The sequence below is a fragment of the Chiloscyllium punctatum genome, chromosome 24 (assembly GCF_047496795.1).
Source record: "Chiloscyllium punctatum isolate Juve2018m chromosome 24, sChiPun1.3, whole genome shotgun sequence".
In the NCBI taxonomy this organism is placed as follows: Eukaryota; Metazoa; Chordata; class Chondrichthyes; order Orectolobiformes; family Hemiscylliidae; genus Chiloscyllium; species Chiloscyllium punctatum.
In genome coordinates this window covers 63,990,296-64,013,536 of record NC_092762.1, presented here as the reverse complement: position 1 = coordinate 64,013,536, position 23,241 = coordinate 63,990,296, and the positions used below count along the sequence as shown (strand labels likewise).

Here is a 23,241-nt window from a genome sequence, read left to right as displayed (position 1 = left end):
AATTGAAGTGTAACATGAATGAGCAAAAAATTCAGGATGGTTGTATAATCAAGGTGGGGTGAGAACAAAAGACTCAACTTTAAGGAAATTCTAGATGGTTCTATGAATGGAAAATGATAGCCATTTCCTTTGCATAAAAACTTAATAGTTCATCAAGATTTTAATAATAACCGTAATCCTAAAATACCAGTAGTCACCACAAAAGAGGATGTATTTGGCTCAAATACAGAGGTTTCAGTGAACAGGAACAAAATCAATAGAATCTCATCAGAAACAATAACAAGACATTAGCAGTTGTCAGGACAGTTGTCATTTACAAAGCATTACTGTGTTCACATTTTCCTAAGGCAAGCCCTAATGGCAAATTATACCATTTGGACTCTTGACGCAAAAGTGTTGCTGGTTGGGAGTGTGTGGAATGCAGGTGTGGAGGTCAGCAGGTTATAACATCTTTAATGAATTCTGTTCAAATCTTAACATGGGCTCCCTGGAGGTTAATATCAACGAGGTAAAAAACAATGACTGCAGATGCTGGAAACCAGATTCTGGATTAGTGGTGCTGGAAGAGCACAGCAGTTCAGGCAGCATCCAAGGAGCTTTGAAATCGACGTTTCGGGCAAAAGCCCTTCAGCAGTCCCTGGAGGTTAATACCTAGGCTTATATTTTGTACACTTAACAAGCAGCCCACATCAGAGGAGTTAGTGTACCAACAGTAAATGCCTTCCTATGCTGGAAATGAAGCTAGTAAGTGCTGTTATACTTTTGAATATTATCATATTATTTCAAAGAACAAGAAAATGAGCGAGCATGCATTGCAGAGATTTTAATTAGAATAGGGACCATTCAATCTTACATGACCATACACATGTTGTGCTTCCTATATTCTCAGTTTAATTTCCATTTTATCTTAAAATTAGGAAATATGTAATCACTCAGCATTGAACAGAATTTGTGTTAGTAATTTGGTTTCTTCTTACAGATTTCTGTATCTGTGAAAAAGTTCTTCCCTTCTTCCTCTGATAAAGTTCAAAATCCTGATGGCGTCTCTTTCTCACATTTAATGCCATGAAACTGTATTGAATGCAATCTTAACCCAAATGAGCAGCTAAGTTCACATTCATGGGACACAGCCAAGTTGTAAAGTCAGTACAGCTAACTAAATTTGTATGCGCACATTGATAACGGAATTACATTTTTAAAGCATTTATTAGTTAAATTAACAGGCAGCATGCATTTTCAGAATTTAATATTAGTTGTCTTAGTACAAGATTCCTTTATTAATATAAATTATCGATGATACAAAATATTGAAGAAAAATAGTATATTCTTCTGATTAGTTTGATCATTATTTATTTCAGTTGTCTTGCATGAAATAAACATATTTTGAAGGACAATGTGGAAAAGAATGAGGCAAAGTTGGCACGGTGGCTCAGTGGTTAGCACTGCTGCCTCATAGCAGCAGGGTCCCAGGTTTGATTCCAGCCTCGGGTAACTGTCTGTGTGGAGTTTGCATATTCTCCCATATCTGTGTGGGTTTCCTTTGGGTACTCTAGTTTCTTCCCACAGTCCAAAGATGGGCAGGTCAGGTGAATTGGCTATGCTATGTTGCCTGTAGTGTTAGGTGCATTAGTCAGGGGGCTGGGTGGGTTACTCTTCAGAGGGTTGGTGTGGAGTTGTTGGGCCAAAGGGCCTGTTTCCACACTGTAGGGAATCTAATCTAATACCCTTTACAGGAATACTTGAGCTTTTTATGAGAACAAGCAAAAACAATGATAAAGAGAACTTCATTTATTATTTTTTCTATAGGAAGTATTTTAAATTACAAATACAGCAAAATAAAACACTTTTAGTAGATTTAAAGCACTGTTGTATATTTAAATTTAATTTTGAATATTTATTCATCCATTTCCAAAGATTGGCTGCTGTTCCCCTATGTCTCACACATTGAGATGTCCAATCCTGGCTCAGAGACACATGACTTGTTTGTCACCACTGATCCCACCTCCTCATTGTGGTGAGGGGCATCTCCCAGGGGTGAGGTGCAGTGACACTGCAGTAAACTGGTCCACGTGACTGCTCTCGACCAGTTTGTCCCTTGACTGCACCTCGTATAGCAATGTTTCTGTTTGAACCACCACCATCGCTGGCATCCATTTTTCCCTAGGCATGTAATTCCAGGCCAACATGGTCTCTGCTGTTTTTAATACACGTCACCGTGATGTTCCTGCCCTCCTGATAATCTGTCCTTCTTGATTTCTCTGCACCACCTCACTGGTGTCTTCAGGCTACTGTAAGTCAAACATGGTTCTCAGCTGGTGGTTGAACATGAAGGACACTGGCAAGTGCTGGGTCACTACGTATGACGTATTCCTATATGTGCTAAAGAACTTGTTGATTCACCATCCTGGTGATCCTTGTGAGGAGGTCTTTAAGGCCTGCTTCAAGTTTTGCACAAATCTCTCCACCTGGTTGTTTGTAACAGGGTGATATGAAGCTGATCTCACATGTCTGACTCCATGATTTTCCAGGTATTGCTCAAACTCTTGTGGAACAAACTGTGGACTATTGTCACTCAACATGTCCAGGACCTGGCAAATATTTCATCCAGTCCATCTATTGTTGCATCCACTGATACCAACTTCATGACTACCACATCAGGCCATTTGGGGTGGGTATCTGCAACCACAACTACCATAGGTCCTTCTACTGCTTCCATGAAATCAATGTGAATTTGCTGCCACGGTGATGGAAGCCATTACCATGGGTGAAGGTCCAACAACGGCAGTGCCTTCCTTATTAATGTCCAGGACTCACATGATCCTGTTTTAAATCTGGGAGACCCCATTTGGCCACCAGAAATAGCTTCTAGTGATTTCATTAATTCGCACCATGTTGTCACACCCTTGGTGCACTGGTTCCAGCACTTGCCCTCTTAACAGGGGAGAAATAACAACTTTCAATCCCCACAATAAACACCCATCCAATACGGACAGCTCTCACCCCCTGGACAGGCAAAGGTGTAATTATGGGCTGTTTCTGTGACAGGTCCTTCCTCTCAGGACTAAATCCACTACTCGGCTCAACACCAGGTCATTTTGGGTCAAAGGTAATGATGGCAAGTGATGGGGGGGTTGTTGGAGGTTGAAGGGAGTTTAGAGTCGGCAAGAGCAGTATCAGGAGATGCTTGCTTCGTGACCTTAGGTTCATCATTCAAGGCACAGAGTGGAGGGCATTCTCCCCCTACCCCGGAACATCTCAGAGGTTTGCTTGTTGCACTCCTCGACCATGCTGTGCCAACACCTGTGGTGATGAAGTCCTTAATTGGTGACTTAAGGATCTCAACTGATGGCAAGGTTGGCAGTGCCATCCATGGGCCTTCCAGCCAAACTGAGTCAAGGTGGAGGTGGAAATGTGATGGGAATCCAATCTGCCAACCTCCTGCCTGATTGAAGATCCGCCATTGGCAAGATACTAAATTCCACCCATGATTCCCCATTTAACAGTTTGTAGATGAACAGGGTGCTACTGTTCAAAGTCTAGAATGAGTCAGGATGTTAGGCAGCTAATCCCAAAATGATATGGTTCTGTATTTCATCCTGGAACTCTTTGAAAACATGTTTTGAGTTATTGCTGGTCTGATAGGGATTATTGGATTAGACAGGCACTTCCTTCACTGAATGAGATTCATACTAAAAGCAAACAGGGGACTAGTTTAGAAAGTAACAGACACAACTTGAAGATGTCAGGGTGGCACAGTGGCTCAGCAGTTAGCACTGCTGCATCACACGATTCCAGCCTTAGGGGACTGTCTGTGTAGAATTTTCTCATGTTCCCCATGCCTGTGTGGGTTTCCTCCTAGCTCTCCAGTTTCCTCCCACAGTCCAAGGATGTGTAGGCAAGATGGATTAGCCATATGAAATGTGGGGTTACAAGAATAGGATAGGGTGGTGGTTCTGGGTGGGATACTCTTTGGAGGGTTGGTGTGGACTCAATGGGCTCAATGGCCTACTTCCACACTATAGGAATTCTATGAGTCTATGATGTCATTGATGCAACACCTTTCTCACCTGTTGCCTGAAAATAGGTAACTACTCCAGCTGGCACCATAGCATCTTTACATTGCAGAAAGAGGCCATTCAGCCCATACCAACCCTGCAAAGAGCATCCCACCCAGACCCGCCCTCTCTTCCTGCATTTTCCATGGCTAACCCCCCACCTCTCTTCCTGCATTTTCCATGGCTAATCCCCCCCCCCCCCCCCCCCCCATCCTTGGACACTATGGGACAAATTAGCATGGACAGCTTCAGACTGTGAGAAGAAACTCACGCAAACAAAGGGAGAACATGCAAACTCCACACAGACAGACAGTCAGCCAAGGCTGGAATTGAACCCAGGTCCCTGGTACTGCAAGGCAGCAGTGCTCGCCACTCTGCCACCATAACTGCAGGAGCTTGTGTAAATTGAACCCAACTATTAAGACTAGGAAGGCTTACACAGCCTGATGTTTCCAGATTTTTTCACCGCTCCCAGGCTCCCCCACATCTTCTTGCCTTCTTGTTAATAGCAATGTTCAAAAGGTAGTCAGATATTCAAAAAAATGGGCAGGGGAAGGCCATTTATTGGTACTAAACCAAGCTGCCTCAGGTGCCTAAACATTATTCTTTAAGCAAAAGTAAAATACAATGGTTACTGGAAATAAAGACAAAAACAGAAACTATGCAGGGATCACTGAGGCAGCATGTCTGGGGATGAAAAAAATGAGGGAAAAAGTGAGGACTGCAAATGCTGGAGATCAGAGCTGAAAATGTGTTGCTGGAAAAGCGCAGCAGGTCAGGCAGCATCCAAGGAGCAGGAGAATCGACGTTTTGGGCATGATTCCTGAAGAAGAAGGGCTCATGCCCGAAACGTCGATTCTCCTGCTCCTTGGATGCTGCCTGACCTGCTGCGCTTTTCCAGCAACACATTTTCAGCAATGAAAAAAATGCGCTGACATTTTAGGTTGATGAGCTTTGACAGAACTGGAAAGAAGTTATTTGTAACAGTACCGAGTTAGAGAAAACAAAAAGACGAGAGAGAAGCTGGGTAAGAGAGGAGCAGGCCAAAGCAAAGGAAAGAAAAGTATGATGGAGTGGTTCAAAATGATGCCTTGCATCATGTAATAGGACTCATTTTCATATCAGACAGAAAGCAAATAGAATTAATACCAATCAAACCAAGCGATATTCAGCACAAAAAACGCAAAAACTGCGGATGTTCTAAGTCAGAAACAAAAACAGAAGTTGCTCAGCAGGCCAGGCCTGGCAGCATCTGTGAAGAGAAATCAGAGTTAACGTTTCAAGTCCAGTGACCCTTCCTCAGAACTGATGGTAGCTATGAAAATGTTGGTGTACTGTATATGCAGAAGACAGGGTAGGGAGAGGGGCTAAGGAGTCAACAATAGGTGGGGATAGAGCTCAAAGGGAGAGAAAAACAGTTGGACAGACAAAGGATCTGGCTGAGCGGGTGAATAGCTGTTAATTGAGACTGTTAGCGGTGAACAATGGGCAGCGTATAATGGCAGTCTCTATGCTAACAAAGCCTGGTGTGTGAGGTAGGGGGCTAGGACATGGGAGACTTCAGCCCCTCAAATTATTGAACTCAATATCGAGTCTGGAGGGCTGCAGGGTCCCCAAGTGGAAAATGTGGCATTGTTCTTTCAGCTTGTGCTGAGCCTGAGACAGAGATGTTGGCCAGGGAACAGGATGGTATGTTGAAGTGGCAGGTAACTGGAAGCTCAGGGTCTTTTTTGTGGGCAAGATATAGATGTTCTGCAAAGCAGTCACCCAGTCTATGCTTCATTTCCCCAATGTAGAGGAGCAAATGTAGTAAACTAGATTGTGTGAAGTGCAGGTAAAGTGTTGCTTCACCAGGAAGCTATGTTTGAGCCCTTGTATAGTGAGGAGGGACAAGCTGGGGGGTTACTCGGAGTGAAGGAGGAATGGGCCAGGATGTCCTAGAGCGAACAGTACCTGTGGAAGGTGGACAAGGGAGGGGAGTATGTGTCTGATGGTGGTATCTCACTGGAGATGGTGGAAATAGTGACTGATGATCTTCTGGATTTGGATGCCAGTGGGATGGTAGGTATGGACAAGGAGAAATCTATCTCTGTTGCGGGAGGGAAGAGAGGGCGCGAGGGTAGACGTGCGAGAGATGGGCCGGACCCAGTTGAGGGCTCTATCAACAACGGTGCTGGGGAATCCTCGGCTGAAAGGTGGACCTTTCAGATGTACACTTCACAAACATCACCATACTGACTTGGAAATATAAGTTAGTCTGATATCCGCACACATGCACAGAACCAATACTATTTGTGACTGCATATATAAAAACAGTGCATTTGCTGAGCCAATTGCCATATATATCAGACATTCAAAAGCAAAATACTATGGATGCTGGAAATTTGAAACAAAGACAGAGAATGCTGGTGAAACTTGATTAGTCTGGCAGCATTTGTGGAGAGGGACTGAGAGCTAATGAGTCGAGTCCAATATAACTCTTCTTCAGAATTCATCGATACACTTTATCCAGCCCGCTTATGACGGTGTAACCATCTATGAAATCTTCTTTTAGCCTTTTTCTCTCCAAGGAGAACAGTCTCAAATTATTCAACAGACCTTCCTATAACTTCATAGAACAATGATAATCTATTTCTATACTCACTGGAGAAGGACGCTCCACAAATATCCCCATTGTCATTGGTGAAAGTGCTAAACACATTGTTACAAAAGATAAAGCTGAAGCATTCACAGCAACCTTCAACCAGAAGTGTCAAGAGGATGATTCATCTCAGCATCCCCAAGCAGTCCCCAACATTACAGATACGAGTCTTTGGCCAATTTGATTCACTTCACATGATATCAAAAAACGGTTGGAGACACTGGATACCGGAAAGGCTATGGGCAATGGCAACATTCTGGCAATAGAACTGAAATTGTGTGCTCCAGAACATGCTGCTCCCACAGCCAAGCTGTTCCAGTCCAGTTACAATACTTGCATGTGCCGGACAATGTGGAAAGTTGCTCAGATATGTCCTATACATAAAAAGCAGGAAAACTCCAATCTGGCAAATTACTATCCCATCAGTTGATTCTTGATCATCAGTTCTCTCTCCGCAGATGCTGTCAGACTTATCAAACTTTACCAGCATTCTCTGTGCTTGTTTCAAATTTCCACCATCCATGGTATTTTGCTTTGGAATGTCTGATATATATGGCAATTGGCTCAGTAAATAGACTACCTTTATATGTGCAGTGACAAATAATATTGGTTCTGTGCATTGGTGAGGATATCAAACTAACTCATTTTAGTTGTTCTAAAAGTAAAGTAATTGAACTGAATTTGTGTAGCTGTACACTTCACAAACATCACCATACTGACTTGGAAATATAGCACCATTTCTTTATTGTCACTAGGTCAAAATCTTGGAATTCTCTCCCTTAGGGCATTGTGGGTACATGGACTACAAAAGTTGAAGAAGGCAGCTCACTGCCATCTCCTGTACAGCAACTAGGGATGAACAGAGCAAAATTGTTGGCCAGTGAACGATGCTCACAATCCACGAGTGAATAAAAAAGATTTTTAAATAGTTGATGTGGCTTGATGAAATTGTCTTAATAAATAAAGCATCAAAACTTTAAAGTAAACAAGTATAGTAAATCTAATAAGTAAACATAATTCCTTTTGGTAGATCAATATTTGTGATTTTAAATACAGTTGCTTTCACTATAACCTCACAGCTGTAAAGCAATTTGATTTTTATTATTAAAGTGCGGGGGTTAGAAACTGAGGCAAATAAAACATAATCGATCATAGCGTAAACAATGACACACTATCTTAGATTAGCAATTAGATTATAAGAGAGTCCATTAGAAAAGAAAATAGTTACCACCACTTATTAAGACAGTTTATTTTCACCTCTGTAACAGCACCTGATGCGACTCAACCTGCTTCGACTCACCTATTCCTGAAAACCTCATTCATGTTTATGTTAATTTTGTCATTTTTTAATGAGAAACCTATAGGAGTTCTTAATCAACCTGTTGAGATGTACATGATATACCTCTGGAGCTGGTTGAACTTGAAGCCAAGCCTCTTGGCTCAAAGGGTAGACATAGAGACGGACAGAGTCTTAATTTCAGAGTAAAGGGTCATCTATTTCAGGCAGAAATGAGAAAGAATTTCTGAGACTAGTGAATCTGTGGAATTCTTCGTCACAGAGTTCAGGTTGAATCATAAGCCTATTCAAGGCTGAGATAGATAGATTTTTAATCAGTAAGGGAATCAAGATTTATGGGGATAATGTGAGAAAGCGGAATTGAGGTGGTTTACATTAGCCATGATCTAATTGAATAGCAGAGTGGACTCAATTGGAAAAATATCCTACTTCTGCTCCTTTATTTTATGGTCTTATGGTATAGAAAATCTTTGGAAGGAAACGCTTGCAACTTTCATTTAGCTAATAAATTAATGGTAGGGCCTTGGGTAGTGTTGTAGAACAAAGGGAGTTAGGGGTTCAGTTACATAACTCTTTGACATTAGCATCACATATAGACAGGGTGGTTAAAAAGGCAATGGGCATGCTTGCTTTAATTGCTCAGTCCTTTGAATATAGGAGTTGGGAAGTCGTGTTAAGGTTGCACAGGACATTGGTGAGGCCTCTTCTGGAATACTATGCCCAGTTCTGGTCACCCATTTATGGGAAGGGTATTATTGAGCTGGACAAGATTCAGAGGAAATTTACCAAGATGTTGCCAGGTATAGAAAACTTGAGTTATGAAGAAAGGCTGGATAGTCTGGGATTTTTCAGGAAGTTGGGAGATGACCTTAAAGAAGTTTGTAGAATAATGAGGGGTATAGATAGAGTTAATGGTAGTTATCTTTTCCCAAGGTTGGGCGATTTCATGACCAGGGGGCACTTTTTTTAAGGTGAGAGGAGCAAGATTTTAAAAACACACGAGGGTCAAATGTTTTACATAGAGGTTGGTTTGTGCGTGGAATGAACTTCCTAAGGAAATAGTGTATGTGGGCAAATGTTCAAAAGATATTTAGATAATTACATGACGAGGTAAGGTCTGGAGGGATATGGGCCTGGATCAGGCAGGTGAGACCAAGTTAGTTTGAGATTATGGTTGCCATGGACTGGTTGGATCAAAGGGTCTCTTTCCATGCTGTATGACTCTATGCCTCTAAAGTACCATTGTGCCACAACAGCTCTATCCATGGACAACAGTCAACTCTGGAAAATTAGCACAGAAACAAAGAACAGAAATTGCTGAAAAGGCTCAGCAGCAACTGTAGAGAGGACCATAAGAGCATAGACCATAAGAAATAGGAGTGGAAATAAGGCCATTTGGCCCATTGAATCCACTCTGCCTTACAATCATGGCTGATGGGCATTTCAACGCCACTTACCTGAACTCTCCCCGTATCCCTTAATTCCTTGCGAGATCAAGAATTTATCAATCTCTGCCTTGAAGACATTTATCATCCCAGCCTCCACTGCTCTCCATGGCAATGAATTCCAGAGGCCCACCACTCTCTGGCTGAAGAAATGTCTCCTCATATCTGTTCTAAATTGACCCCCTTTAATTCTAAGGCTGTGTCCATGAGTCCTAGTATCCCCGCCTTTTGGAGACAATTTCCCATTGTCCACCCTTTCTAAGCCATGAATTGTCTTGTAAGTTTCTATTAGATGTCTCCTCAATCTTGAAGAAGGGCTGAAGAAGGGCTCATGCTCGAAACGTCGATTCTCCTGCTCCTTGGATGCTGCCTGGCCTGCTGTGCTTTTCCAGCAACACATTTTCAGTCTCCTCAATCTTCTAAACTCTAAAGAATATAATCCGAGGATCCTCAGCTGTTCATCATATGTTCAGCCTGCCATTTCAGGAATCATCCATGTGAATCTCTGCTGGACACACTTCAGTGCCAGTATGTCCTTCCTGAGGTGTGGGGTCCAAAACTAACACAGTATTCCAAATGGGGCCTAACCAAAGCTTTATAAAGTGTCATAGCCCATCACTAATTTTACATTCGGACCCTCTTGAGATAAATGACAACATTACATTTGCTTTCTTAACCATGGACTTAATCTGTAAGTCAATCTTTAGAGAATCCTGTACTAGCACTCTGAGACCCTTTGTACTTTGGCTTTATGAATTTTCTCACCATTTAAAAAATAGCCCATGCCTGTATTCTTTTTCTAAAGTGCAAGACATTTGCTCACATTGAAGTTCATCAGCCATTTCTTGGACCACTCTCCTAAACTGTCCAAATCTTTCTTCAGCCTCCCCACCTCCTCAGTACTACCTGCCTGTCCACCTAACTTTGTAACATCGGTGAACTTCGCCAGAATGCCCCCAGTCCCTCCATCCAGATCATTAATATATAAAGTGAACAGCTGCAGCCTCAACACTGAACCCTGCGGGACACCACTTGTCATGAGCTGCCATTCTTAAAAAGAACCTTTATCTCATCTCTATGCCTTCTGTCAGAAAGCCAATCCCCAATCCATGCCAGTAGCTCACCTCAAATACCATGGGCCCTCACCTTACTCAGCAGCCTCCCATGAGGCACTTTATCAAAGGCCTTTTGAAAGTCTAGGTAGATAACATACACTGTGTTTCCCTGGTCTACCTACTTGTTACCTCTTCAAAGAATTCTAACAGGTTTGTCAGGCATGACTTCCCCTTACTAAATCCATGCTGACTTGTTCTAATCTGACCCTGCACTTCCAAGAATTTAGAAATCGCATCCTTAATGATGGATTCTAGAATTTTACCCACAATCGAGGTTGGCTAACCAACCTATAATTTTCCATCTTTTGTCTTGATCTTTCTTGAACAAGGGTGTTACAACAGTGATTTTGCAATCATCTGGGACTTTTATTGACTCCAGTGATTTTTGTAAGATTACAACCAATGCCTCTGCTATTTCTTCAGCCATTTCCCTCAGAACTCTAGGATGTAGTCCATTGGGGCCAGGAGATTTATCAATTTTTAGATTAGAATACCTACAGTATGGAAACAGCCCAACATGTCCACACTGACCCTCTGAGGAGTAACCCACCCAAACCCATTCCCCTACCCTACATTTAACCCTGACTAATGCACCTAATACTATGGGCAATTTAGCACGGCCAATTCACCTGACCCACACATTTTTGGATTGTGGGAGGAAACCGGAGCACCCGGAGGAAACCCATGCAGACTCAGGGAGAATGTGCAAACTCCACACAGTCACTCGAGGTGGGAATTGAACTCGAGTTCCTGGCGCTTTGAGGCAGCAGTGCTAGCCACTGAGCCACTGTGCCACCCCCATCTTTTGTAATGAGAAAGAGAAATCAGAGTTAACATTTCAGATCGAGTGACCCTTCCTCAGAAAGTCAGATTTCTCTCCACAGATGCTGCCAGACCTGCTGAACATTTCCAGCCATTTCGATTCTTGTTTCTGATTTACAGCATCCGTAGTTAATTTTGGTGTTTATTTAGTATTTAACTCCCATTGAAATTGAAACAAATCTGATTTTTTAAAATAGGATTTGTTAGTAGCCTTAGAGTTCTTTAAATATTGGTATTTCGAAGCATGCCAAACTTAAAAAAAAATTCTGCTCCTCTCTCCAGGAAATTAATGCTGGTTGTGTACAATTCCCATAAATGGCAATTACAAAGGCATTATGTAAAACATGATCCCTCTGTGATCAGATTCAGTGGTTTAACTGATAATTTACACCTACTCAAAGTGCAACTGCTGTGGTAATGAATGCTGGTTACTGCTTGCACTAATTAACATGAACTGCAGCAGGAATGTGGTTCTGCCTGGGTAATGAGAAACATGTCTTTACAACAATTACAATTACTTGTAGCTACCGTGTGTATGGTGATGTTAACATTATGTATCATCTCAAGGCATTTAAAAGGAGCATAATCAAGCAAAATTTGGCACCAAGCCACATTAGAGAAATTGAGCCCAGACAGCCAACAGTTTGTAATGTTTTAAGAACAATCTGAAAGAGGAGAAAAAAAGTGTTGAGGAAGTGGAAGGTGAAAAGTGCAGAGCTTGGTGCCCCAGTGGGGTAATTTAATTCAAGACTGCTCAAGGGGTGGGGGACATTAAAGGAGCACAGATACCTCAGAGGATTATTGGTTGATCTTCAGCCAAGTGGTGGATTTAGTCCATGATTTTTTCCATGTCTATGTTTCAGGCTTCACACAGGTAAGTAGACATACTGGTGTTCGGATACTCTATTATGTTCCCACAGATATCTTTAAAAGACAGGACTTTGGGAGAGGCTATAGTTTTTGGAGTGTTTTTACTATACAATGACTTCTCACAGAATGAAAGAATTCCTACATTGTGGAAGTATGCCATTCAGCCCATTGAGTCCATACCAACTCTCCGAAGAGCATCTCACTCAGACACATTCCATAACCCTGCATTTCCCCATTGCTAATCCACCAATCCTGCATACCTGGACACAATGGGCAGTTTAGCAAGGCCAATCCACCTAACATTCACATCTTTGGATTGTCGTAGGAATCAAGAGCATCCGGAGGAAACCCATGCAGACATGGGGAGAATTGTGGCTTTACTGCACACAATTTTAAGAATAGAAAGAGTTGCTAAGCCCCCATTACCATAGGCCTTAGTCATAGAGTCATTGAGATGTACAGCAGTCCAACTTGTCCCTGCTGACCAGATATCCTAACTTAATCTAGTCCCATTTGTCAGCACTTGGCCCATATCCCTCTAAACCTTTCCTGTTCATATACCCATCCAGATGCCTTTTAAATGCTGCAATTGTACCAGTGTCCACCACTTCCCTCTCAAATTCAGACTTTTTCTCAACTGCTGAACACAATTCCAAGAAATCGCAAAATTATATTCAATCTAGAAAACTGTCCGAGTATTCTATCTCTTCCAGCTTGCTCCATGTAACCATTAAATATTGATGTGTATTCCCAACAAAGTATGCTGTCCTTTAAAGGTGGAAACCAAAAAGGCACAAACTATTGCAAGTGTGGTCTTGATCAAAGCTGATACTATTAAGCAAGGCTTAATTATGCTTGAACTCTAATTCACCCTTGCAGTAAAGGCTAACATGTTATGTGTCTTCTTAATAGCTTGCTGTTTTTCTAAATTCTTTGTATGAATACACCCAAGTTCCTATGAACAGCAAAAATCTACAAGTTTTACATCTTTTAAAAACATTCTCCTTCAAGATATGGTAATTTCCATTGAAATTGAAAATATCTCTTTTTTAAAAACAGTACATGTTAATAGCCTTAGATTTCATTAATTGATTCATCCAGTGTTATGCCTTCTTCAGTGCCCACCTTGCTGGTGTTTTCTAATTAACCCTGTTCACTCTTGTATGATATACCTCAGGAACGGCTCCGCCAGGACTCAAACCCAGAACCTTTGAATGCTCCACAGCTTAATCTAGAAGTTCAATACGCTATCCATTGTGCCACGGAGCTATATCTCAAGAGCAGGCAGAACTGGAACCCAGGTCTCCTGAATGAGAGGTAGGGACACTACCATGGCACCAAAAGAGCCAATGTCCATCCTTTACCTTCAAATCTGGCTCAAGCGTTCGAGTGCTGGTAAATTAGATTGAAGGATTGAAAACATTTGTTATGTTTATTTAAATAGCTGGACAGAATAACTTCCATTATAATGAGTTATAGGTTAGATTCCCTACAGTGTGGAAACAGGCCCTTCAGCCCAACCAGTCCACACTGACCCTCCGAAGAGTGACCCACTCCCCTCTGACTAATGCACCTAACACTATGGGCAATTTAGCATGGTCAATTCACCTGTCCTGCACATCTTTGGACTGTGGGAAGAAACCAGAGCACCCGGAGGAAACCCACAGGGAGAACATGCAAACTCCATACAGACAGTTGCCCGAGACTGGAAGCAAACCTGGGACCCTAGTGCTGTGCGGCAGCAGTGCTAACCACTGAGCCACCATGCCACCCCTTTGATTTATTTAATTTCTTCATCTGTCATTAAATAAATTTGTTAGATCATCATATTCAGAAACAAAGATTGTTGTGCTGGCATAATGCTTTTTGCAGAGGGGAGATAAACACTGCGTAGATGTAAGATAATGCTCAGAGTTTAAGTACTGCACAAAAACATTCTGCTGTGTCACCTTAGGCACTTAATGACAGCTACCTAGATGTCAAAGGGAGTGAAGATATTCTGGAACTCCTGAGTTATTGGAATTCATGTATGAAAATAATCTTAGGAATGGCATACAAATATATAGAGGGCGAAGACTTCCAAATGGACAGCAGCAATAGTATGTTCAGGTTCTGAGCTGAGGGATTTTTGTTTCCCTTTTCCAGAGTTGAGAGGTGCTTTTATTGAATAACAGCTGCTCCCTTCCCCCGTGGTTTCCTTTACTAAGGTTTTTTTTTGGTTTTTGGAAGACATAAAATTAGGTGGCTCCTTTGCTAACCATTCCTACCATCCTCTATGCAGTGAAACCTTTAAACTTTGTCAATACCAACAAGACTCTCCCTCTTTATGGGTATTTAAGCGGGCATTGGATAGGTATATGGAGGATAGTGGGTTAGTGTAGGTTAGGTGGGCTTTGATCGGCGCAACATCGAGGGCCGAAGGGCCTGTACTGCGCTGTATTCTTCTATGTTCTATGTTCTAATACATGTTTAACATAGGACAGTGTGATGTTCCTAGTGTACTTTTCTTAGATTTTTGTTCCTTAACTCGAACCTAAGAGATTTGTTTATGTAATCTTCCCTATGTCATCCTTAGTTCTACCTACGTCTTAGTGTTCTAATCTGTAATTAAAACAGATTACTCCAACCCCTCCTGACTATTTTGTTGCATGGAATGTTCAACATCCAGTCCTGCCCTCACCTCAGCAACACCATTGAAATGTTGTTAAGTCATATCCCACATTTTTATTTCTGTTTGTAATTCCCCAGATTTGTTTTGTGCATTTATCTACAACTCAGATTTTCCACAGTTTATTTGCCAAAACTTCTATCTTTTTCTACTTTTCACCATCCTAGTTATCTTCCCTTTTCACCCTTTTGGTTTTGCTTTCAATTCTGCTTTTTCACTTTTGTGCCATCTTCTCAATACTCTACCAGATTAATTTCAACTCTTCCCCCATAACATTTGTCACTTTCTTTTTAAGAACAATGTGAATCAATACAATCATTGAGTAGTTAGCTTAACAGAGCATGAGGGGAGGCTGACAATCAGACTGTTTGGAGAGCAGGCATTGCTAACATGACATCAACAAACTGTATGCCTCCAGTGACGGTTCTACCCCAGCTAACTATTTCTGGGCCAGGTTATTTTAAGATTTAGCCCATTTGATGCCTCTTTTTCTTAACTATTTCATTTTACTGCACAAAGCATTGCATCCTTTTAAATAATTTGCTTCTACTAAAATTTCAGAATCCCAATTTTCATAAATTGGCAAGTCTTTAATTTTGTATAGGTTAGCATCTGTACCACATGGCAAAAGATGGAAATTAAAATGACAGTGGGACAGGATCAATCTGGTAATTCAACCACCCAATTTTAACCACTACCATTCAGTTTTCATTGAATCTCCCTTCTTCACTGTGTAAATGTGATTTCAGGATCAAGCAAATCCCCAAGTATTAGGAATCTGAAAACTGCCATCACATATTTATCTGTGTAGTCATAAAATCAATTCATCCTATTCCTATTGTGATTCTTAGATTTAAATAAGAGGAATCTGATTATTCCTTTTTGAGGTTGTTTTAATTTATCTTTAAATTGTGAGATTGCTTTTGTACTTATTTCTATTTCTTCTTGTGCCAGTGTTTCAAGAATGAACTATGGAGGTAAATTTATCCACACACTCTGGGAGAATGCCTTGAATGTAAAGATAAAAGTGTTTCAAAATACCTTCTGTCCTGTTCTCATTAGTTTCTATCTGGCAGCAATTTCGGTGTTTTCTTTTCGCCAGCTGAGGCAAATGATGAAACGAGGCAGACGTTCATGAATGCTTTTAAAGTTGAGTACTCTCAGATCTTTAGGATCACTCTATCCAATTGCACGGTGGCTCAGTGGTTAGCAATGCTGCCTCACAGCACCAGGGACCTGGATTTGATCCCAGCCTTGGGTGACTGTGTGGAGTTTGCACATTTTCCCTGTGTCTGTGTGGGTTTGCTCCGATTTCCACCGACAATCCAAAGATGTGCAGGGTAGGTGAAATGGCCATGCTAAGTTGCCCATAGTGTAGGTTATTGGTCAGGAGTGAATGTGGGGTAGGGGGAATGGATCTTCAGGGGAGTGTCGGTGTGGACTTGTTGGGCCGAAGGGCCTGTTTCCAATCTGTAGGAATTCTAATTCTAAAAAATCTCACAGTATTGCTTTCTGAGGTAAACTGGAAGCAATATTTAAAGGGAAGCCCACATACAAGATTAATGGATCATAGATATTGAGATGTTAATGAGTTATTTACCTTATGAGATTTGGAACACCTCCATTGTATCTATCTTAGTTTTTAATTACCCTGTCATAATTTATCACAGATGTTATTTTAAGTACTTTGATTTAGTTAGAGGAACAGATGATGGATTGGGAACAGCTACAGCAATGGTATCAGTTATACTGAGGGCCAAGGTTTTGCAGTCCAGACAATTCAGGAGCAATTCAAAAAGGGCAGGCCAGATCAATTTCTGGGATTCCTCCTCCCATTTCCAGGACTGACAATTTTCACTAGTTTGGGATACGATGCAGGCAGTGAGCCCACACCATGCACTCCTGAGCTGGTTGGCACCAGTGCAAGAGTAGGTACCTTCTAGCCTCATGCAATTTTCATGAGGTTAGCATAACTTCTCCGTAATTGGTTCACAGACGTTCAGACGAATTGTGAACTATAGTCTGAATTGGGGAGCCATTTGAAAAATATGTTTAAAAAGTGCCCCCCGCATACCCAACCTCCACCCAACCACTCCCATTAATCTCTCATACACTCCATGTCAACTCAATGGCCACTCATGCCTCCCAACCACTTCTTTTGTCCTTCATAATCAGCATATCACTCAATACCAACTCATACCCATTCACCCACTATGCAACATTGCAGAAAAAATGAGCTTTAAAATAACAATAGCACACGTAGAGCTTTTGAGGAAAAAAAACATTATGCATCTAGAAATAGAGTCATAGAAATGTACAGCATGGAAACAGATCCTTCGGTCCAACCCGTCCATGCCGACCAGATATCCCAACCCAATCTAGTCCCACCTGCCAGCACCCGGACCATATCCCTCCAAACCCTTCCTATTCATATACCCATCCAAATGCCTCTTAAACCAGACTCCATCATTTCCTCTGGCACCTCATTCCATACATGTACAACCCTCTGTGTGAAAAAGCTGCCCCTCAGGTCTCTTTCCCCTCTCACCCTAAACCTATGCCCTCTTGTTCTGGACTCCTCCACCCCAGGGAAAAGACTTTGTCTATTTATCCTATCCATGCCCCTCATGATTTTGTAAACCTCTGTAAGGTCACCCCTCAACCTCCGATGGTCCAAGCAAAACAGCCCCAGCCTGTTCAGCCTCTCCCTGTAGCTCAAATCCTCCAACCCTGGCAACATCCATGTAAATCTTTTCTGAACCCTTTCAAGTTTCACAACATCTTTCCAATTGGAAGGAGACCAGAATTGCACACAATATTCCAATAGTAGCCTAATTAATGTCCTGTACAACCGCAACATGACCTCCCAACTCCTGTACTCAATACTCTGACCAATAAAAGAAAGCATACCAAACGCCTTCTTCACTATCATATCTATCTGTGACTCCACTTTCAAGGAGCTATGATTTGCTTTCCCAAAATGCAGCACCTCGCATATATCTGAATTAAACTCCATCTGCCAGTTCTTTGCCCATTGGCCAATCTAGTCAAGATCCTGTTGTAATCTAAGGTAATCTTCTTCGCTGTCCACTACACCTCCAATTTTGGTGTCATCTGCAAACTTACTAACTGTACCTCTTATGCTCACATCCAAATCATTTATGTAAATGACAAAAAGTAGCGGACTAAGCACAGATCTTTGTGGCACTCCACTGGTCACAGGCCTCCAGTCTGAAAAACAACCCTCCACCACCACCCTCTGTCTTCTACCTTTGAGCCAGTTCTGTATCCAAATGGTTAGTTCTCCCTGTATTCCACGAGATCTAACCTTGGTGACCAGTCTCTCAAGGGGAGCCTTTTTGACATATGCTTCCTTCTTTTTCTTAACCAAACCCTCAATTTCTTCAGTCATCCAGCATTCCCTATACCTACCAGCCTTCCCTTTCACCCTCATAGGAATATACTTTCTCTTGATTCTTGTTTTCTCATTCCTGAAGACTTCCCATTTTCCAGCCATCCCTTTGCCTGCGAACATCAGCCCCCAATCAGCTTTTGAAAGTTCTTGCCTAATACTGTCAAAATTAGCCTTTCACCAGTTTAGAACTTCAACTTTCAGATCTGGTCTATCCTTTTCTATCACTATTTTAAATCTAATGGAATTATGGTCGCTGACCCCAAAGTGCTCCCCCACTGACACCTCAGTCACCTGCCCTGCCTTATTTCCCAAGAGTAGGTCAAGGTTTGCACCTTCCCTAGTAGGTCCATCCACAGACTGAATCAGAAAATGTTCTCGTACACACTTAAGAAATTCCTCTCCATCTAAACCCTTAACACTATGGCAGTCCCAGTCTATGTTTAGAAAGTTAAAATCCCCTACCATAACTAACCTATTATTCTTACAGATAGGAGATCTCCTTACAAGTTTGTTTCTCAATTTCCCTCTGACTATTGGGGGGTCTATAATACAATCCCAATAAGATGATCATCCCTTTCTTATTTCTCAGTTCCACCCAAATAACTTCCCTGGATGTATTTCCGGGAATATCCTCCCTCAGCACAGCTGTAGTGCTATCCCTTATCAAAAATGCCACTTCCCCTCCTCTCTTGCCTCCCTTTCTATCCTTCCTGTACCATTTGTAACCTGGAACATTAAGCTGCCAGTCCTGCCCATCCCTGAGCCATGTTTCTGTAATTGCTATGATATCCCAGTCCCATGGTCCTAACCAGGCTGTGAGTTCATCTGCTTTCTCCGTTAGGCCTTTTGCATTGAAATAAATGCAGTATTATTTATTCGTCTTACCTTGTCCCTGTCTGCCCTGACTGTTTGACTCCCTTCTGTTCCCAACTATACCAGTGTCAGATTGATTTCTTTCCTCACTATCTCCCTGGATCCCACCAACCCCCCACCATCTCCCCCACCCCTCCCTCCTCCATCTTACTAGTTTAAATCCTCCTGAGCAGCTCAGCAAATCTCCCTGCCAGTGTATTAGTCCCCTTCCAATTTAGGTGCACTTCGTCCTTCTTGTACAGATCACTTCTACCCCAAAAGAGATTCTTTGAAAAATCAAACTGTTGTTCCCATAACGCCACGAACGTGTTAATCAGATAATTAAAATAATAATAACAGCTTTCAAATATTTCACATTATTATTCTTGTTTAAAAATGCATTTAGATGTTGATGAAAGAGATCGGAAAAGAACAACTTATAACCATTAAAATATATCATTGAAACAAAGTTAACAATTCACTTGTCAATACCAATTTGCTACTGAGCTACTGCTTTTATTTCTCTGGGCTATCAGCCATGGGCATGGCAGAGGCATGATGGGCCATAGTGACTGGGTAGGGAGATGCTATAGTTGATATTCAGGGATTGAGTATTAGGGTGTCTAACTGCTTTAATTACAACTGGGGCCAAGTCCCAGAGAACCAAGCGTTCAAGACAGCTCCACCTCGGTAAACTCTTTGGCTGTCTGGTATCTGTTTCTCAAATTCCTATACTGTATCTGCAGTTCCAAATTCCTCCAGCAACAATCCTATAGCAAAACTGTAAAACTGCAAGTGATCGTTAAACAAAGGGAAGTCTGTAGGATTGGGAGGTTTACTTGGTCACAAAAAATTGACCTTTAGCTGCCAGGTCCAGCTCTAAATTCTTTATCATATAAACTATGCCATGCAATATTACGGATGCCATATTTCTAATGAGACTTTAAACTGAGGCCCAAAATGCTATCTCAGTAGATGTAAAATAAACCTACCATGGCAAAAGTGTTCTTATTGGCATCGTAATCACTAACTGTAGTTCAAACAAGACCACTGATAACAAATACATCCCATTGCTTTATGTTGAATGAGTGCACATTGGCTGATGTGCATCCTGTATTACAACAGTGACTACACTCTTAAAGTCCAATCTTAGCTGTGAAGGACTGGAAGGGCTTTCTTAGGTAATGAAAATCATTGTTTTTTTTAAACAACAGGAAATGGAAGAGGAGCGTAATAAAAGATAGCAGATAAAGAAAGATGTTCACATGAGACCATTTCCAAATAACAGAGAGGCTCAGCCAAGAGGAATCATCTTGACTTGAAACATTAGCTTGTTCTCTCCATGGACACTGTGATCTCCAGCATTTGTTGTTTACAGAGCAACTTCCAGCATCTGCAGTAACTGGCTCTTCCTCTCTGGATTTACCTGAGGAACAGTTTATCTGGAGGATACTGAACCTCTCTGGAAGACCATCTTAGAAATCTGCAGACTCCTGCAATAAACTAATAATACTTACTGCCTAATAGTTTCACAGATGTTTAATTTTGGGTTCTGTTTCTGATGCTTATTTAAAAATTGAGTCAGTCCAATGTCCTTTGATTGATGGAGTCCAATACAAATTACAACAATAAAAAGGAGTATGTTTCTGCCTCAGAAGTAATGCACATTTTCTAAAGACAGCGAGGAGATGGCTCAGAAGAGATTGTTACTTAAGGTTCAAACTCATGAGATTGTGGATAATATATTAGCATGGAGTGAAGACAGACAACGAAAGATTTGGAATAAGCGGGTCATATTTGGTTTGGCAGGTGGTAAATTGTGGGATATTGGAAGGATCAAGCTATATGGGAAAGTGAGTTGAGAGAAGGATCAAAAGGGATTAAGTGAATGAATAAGAAGGTAGCAGATGGAGCACATTATTAAGATAAGGGAAATTACCCATTTTGGTTCAGAGAATAGAAAAACAGATCTTTTTTATTAAGGTGGAATGACAAGTAAATGTTGGTATTCAGGGATTGAGTGATCATGTGCACAAATCTCAGAAAGTTAATGTGCAATAAGTAAATAAATGGTTTGTCAGTTTTGTTGTAAGGAGTAGTGAAAATGAGCTAAGGACAGCTTGCTGCACCTATACAGGGCTTTGCTGAGAAAAATGTTTTTCACTAAGGAATTTTGAACCTTTCAAATTATTTATTCCAGATGGCTGCAGATGCTCAGTCATTGACTATATTCAATACTGAGATCGATAGAATTATGACACTTAAGGAACCAAGGCCTAGGGAGAGAGAGTGCAATAAGTTGAGTTAGAAGACCAATCATGATCTCACTTGAATAACAAAGCAGGATCAAAGGCTGATACGGCCTATTTCTTAGACTCTGATATATAAAAGGCCCACCTGCAAAACATCTGGCAGACCACATGGGAATGCCTCATTTGATAAATAGCATGTGAACAGATTTTGATTTCAAATTTACAAATGATATTGAATCATGCCAAATAAAGAGTCCAATGTGTATTTTAACAGTGGGTAATCTAATAGAAAATTGGCTGAGTGTAATTTCAGTGCCAATACTAACAGAACAGAATGGTATGACACTTCCTGAATACATCTTGTGTACTATCCATCATGCCATTTATGGTGAACAGAATTTTAATTTAAAATAATCATCAGGCCAATACAGCAACATCTGGTAAGCCATAATTTAGAAATCCTAAGTTTCCAACATTTTATTTAAACTATTTACATCTAGGAGATTTCCAGTGTGTCACACATTGATGTAAAAAAGGAAAAGTCACGATTGTCCTACCAAACCTTAGTTTGGCTTTCACATTACAGAAAGAGAGAGAGGGAAAGAGAGAGAGAGATGCCTCAGGTAAGGGGGAAGGTTGAGAAGGAGAGTCCAACACAAAACAAACAGAAATGTAATATCCTTTTTGACCAATTCTAGCCTGTCTTTTGCAAAAGTTTTGTCCATTCATAAACTGTGTTAGGTTTCAGTTGCAAATCCCTGCCTCATGCTGGCAAGTAATAATCAATGAGGAAAACATCAAAGTCCACATTCGTATCATTTTGTTCACACCACGCTGACAACGTTCATTTACTTTTGTAAAATTTGCCAGTTCCTTCAGGGTTTTTCCATAAACAGAGGTTTGTGCTACACACCCAGTTGACTTACGCCTAAACTATTATATGGCATGTGATTAGTGCAGTGTGAAGCCACAACCCATAAGGCTACCTATAATTAATTATTCATTCTATTCATTCCATTTAACTCCAACAATTGCAGTGCTCTACTTATATCCCCTCCCAATTCAATGATAAAGAGGTGATCACTTTTAGCACTTTGTCATGATTACTAATCCTAAATACTGCATTCAGTAAATTATGTTTTGATTACCACACACCTAGTACATATGAAAACTTGTCACTTCACACACTAGATACCTGCCAGAATTTTCTCTGATATTTGTGTTGCTCCTTCCAAGCTGCTTTGATGTGGAGTTAGCCAAATCTGATTCTTACATCCTTCCCAAACAGGTGTCAAGAATTAGCATGGGCAGTATGTGTGTGTACCTGCCATATTATAATGAGATCAGTTTCACTTACCAACTGACAAGTCTGTGAATTGCAAACAGCATCTCTGTCTTTGTATTACCACATTTATCAATGTCCAGAAAGAACTTGTAATGATGTTACATTTTTTTCTCTTTCACCTTGCCAACATCTCTTCCCCCGATATAATTCTTCTGCCTGAATCTAGGGAAAAAGTCAGAGGTCACATGACACAGGTTATAGTCTAACAGGTTTATTTAAAATCACAAATTTTCGGAGCGCTGCTCCTTTGTCAGGTGCAGTGCTCCAAAAGCTTGTGGTTTTAAATAAACCTGGTGGACTACAACCTGGTGGCATGTATCTTCTGGCTTTGTCCAACCCAGTCCAACACCAGCATCGCCATATCATCCAGACTACTCAATGCATAATAGGTCATAAAGGAGCATGTGAAAAGTTTGGGGATCCTGTATTGCACAGAGGATTTCTCTCTTCTGGAGTTCAACTGT

General features: G+C 41.2%; 1 long non-coding RNA gene across 1 annotated transcript; it reads left to right on the top strand.

Moving 5' to 3' along the window:
- The first annotated feature begins 511 nt into the window (after nt 1-511).
- LOC140494400 (uncharacterized) lies at nt 512-20,786 on the top strand. Its single transcript, XR_011963951.1, has 3 exons — nt 512-744; nt 13,423-13,562; nt 20,395-20,786. It is a non-coding gene; the product is annotated as an uncharacterized lncRNA (long non-coding RNA).
- The last annotated feature ends 2,455 nt before the right edge of the window (nt 20,787-23,241 follow it).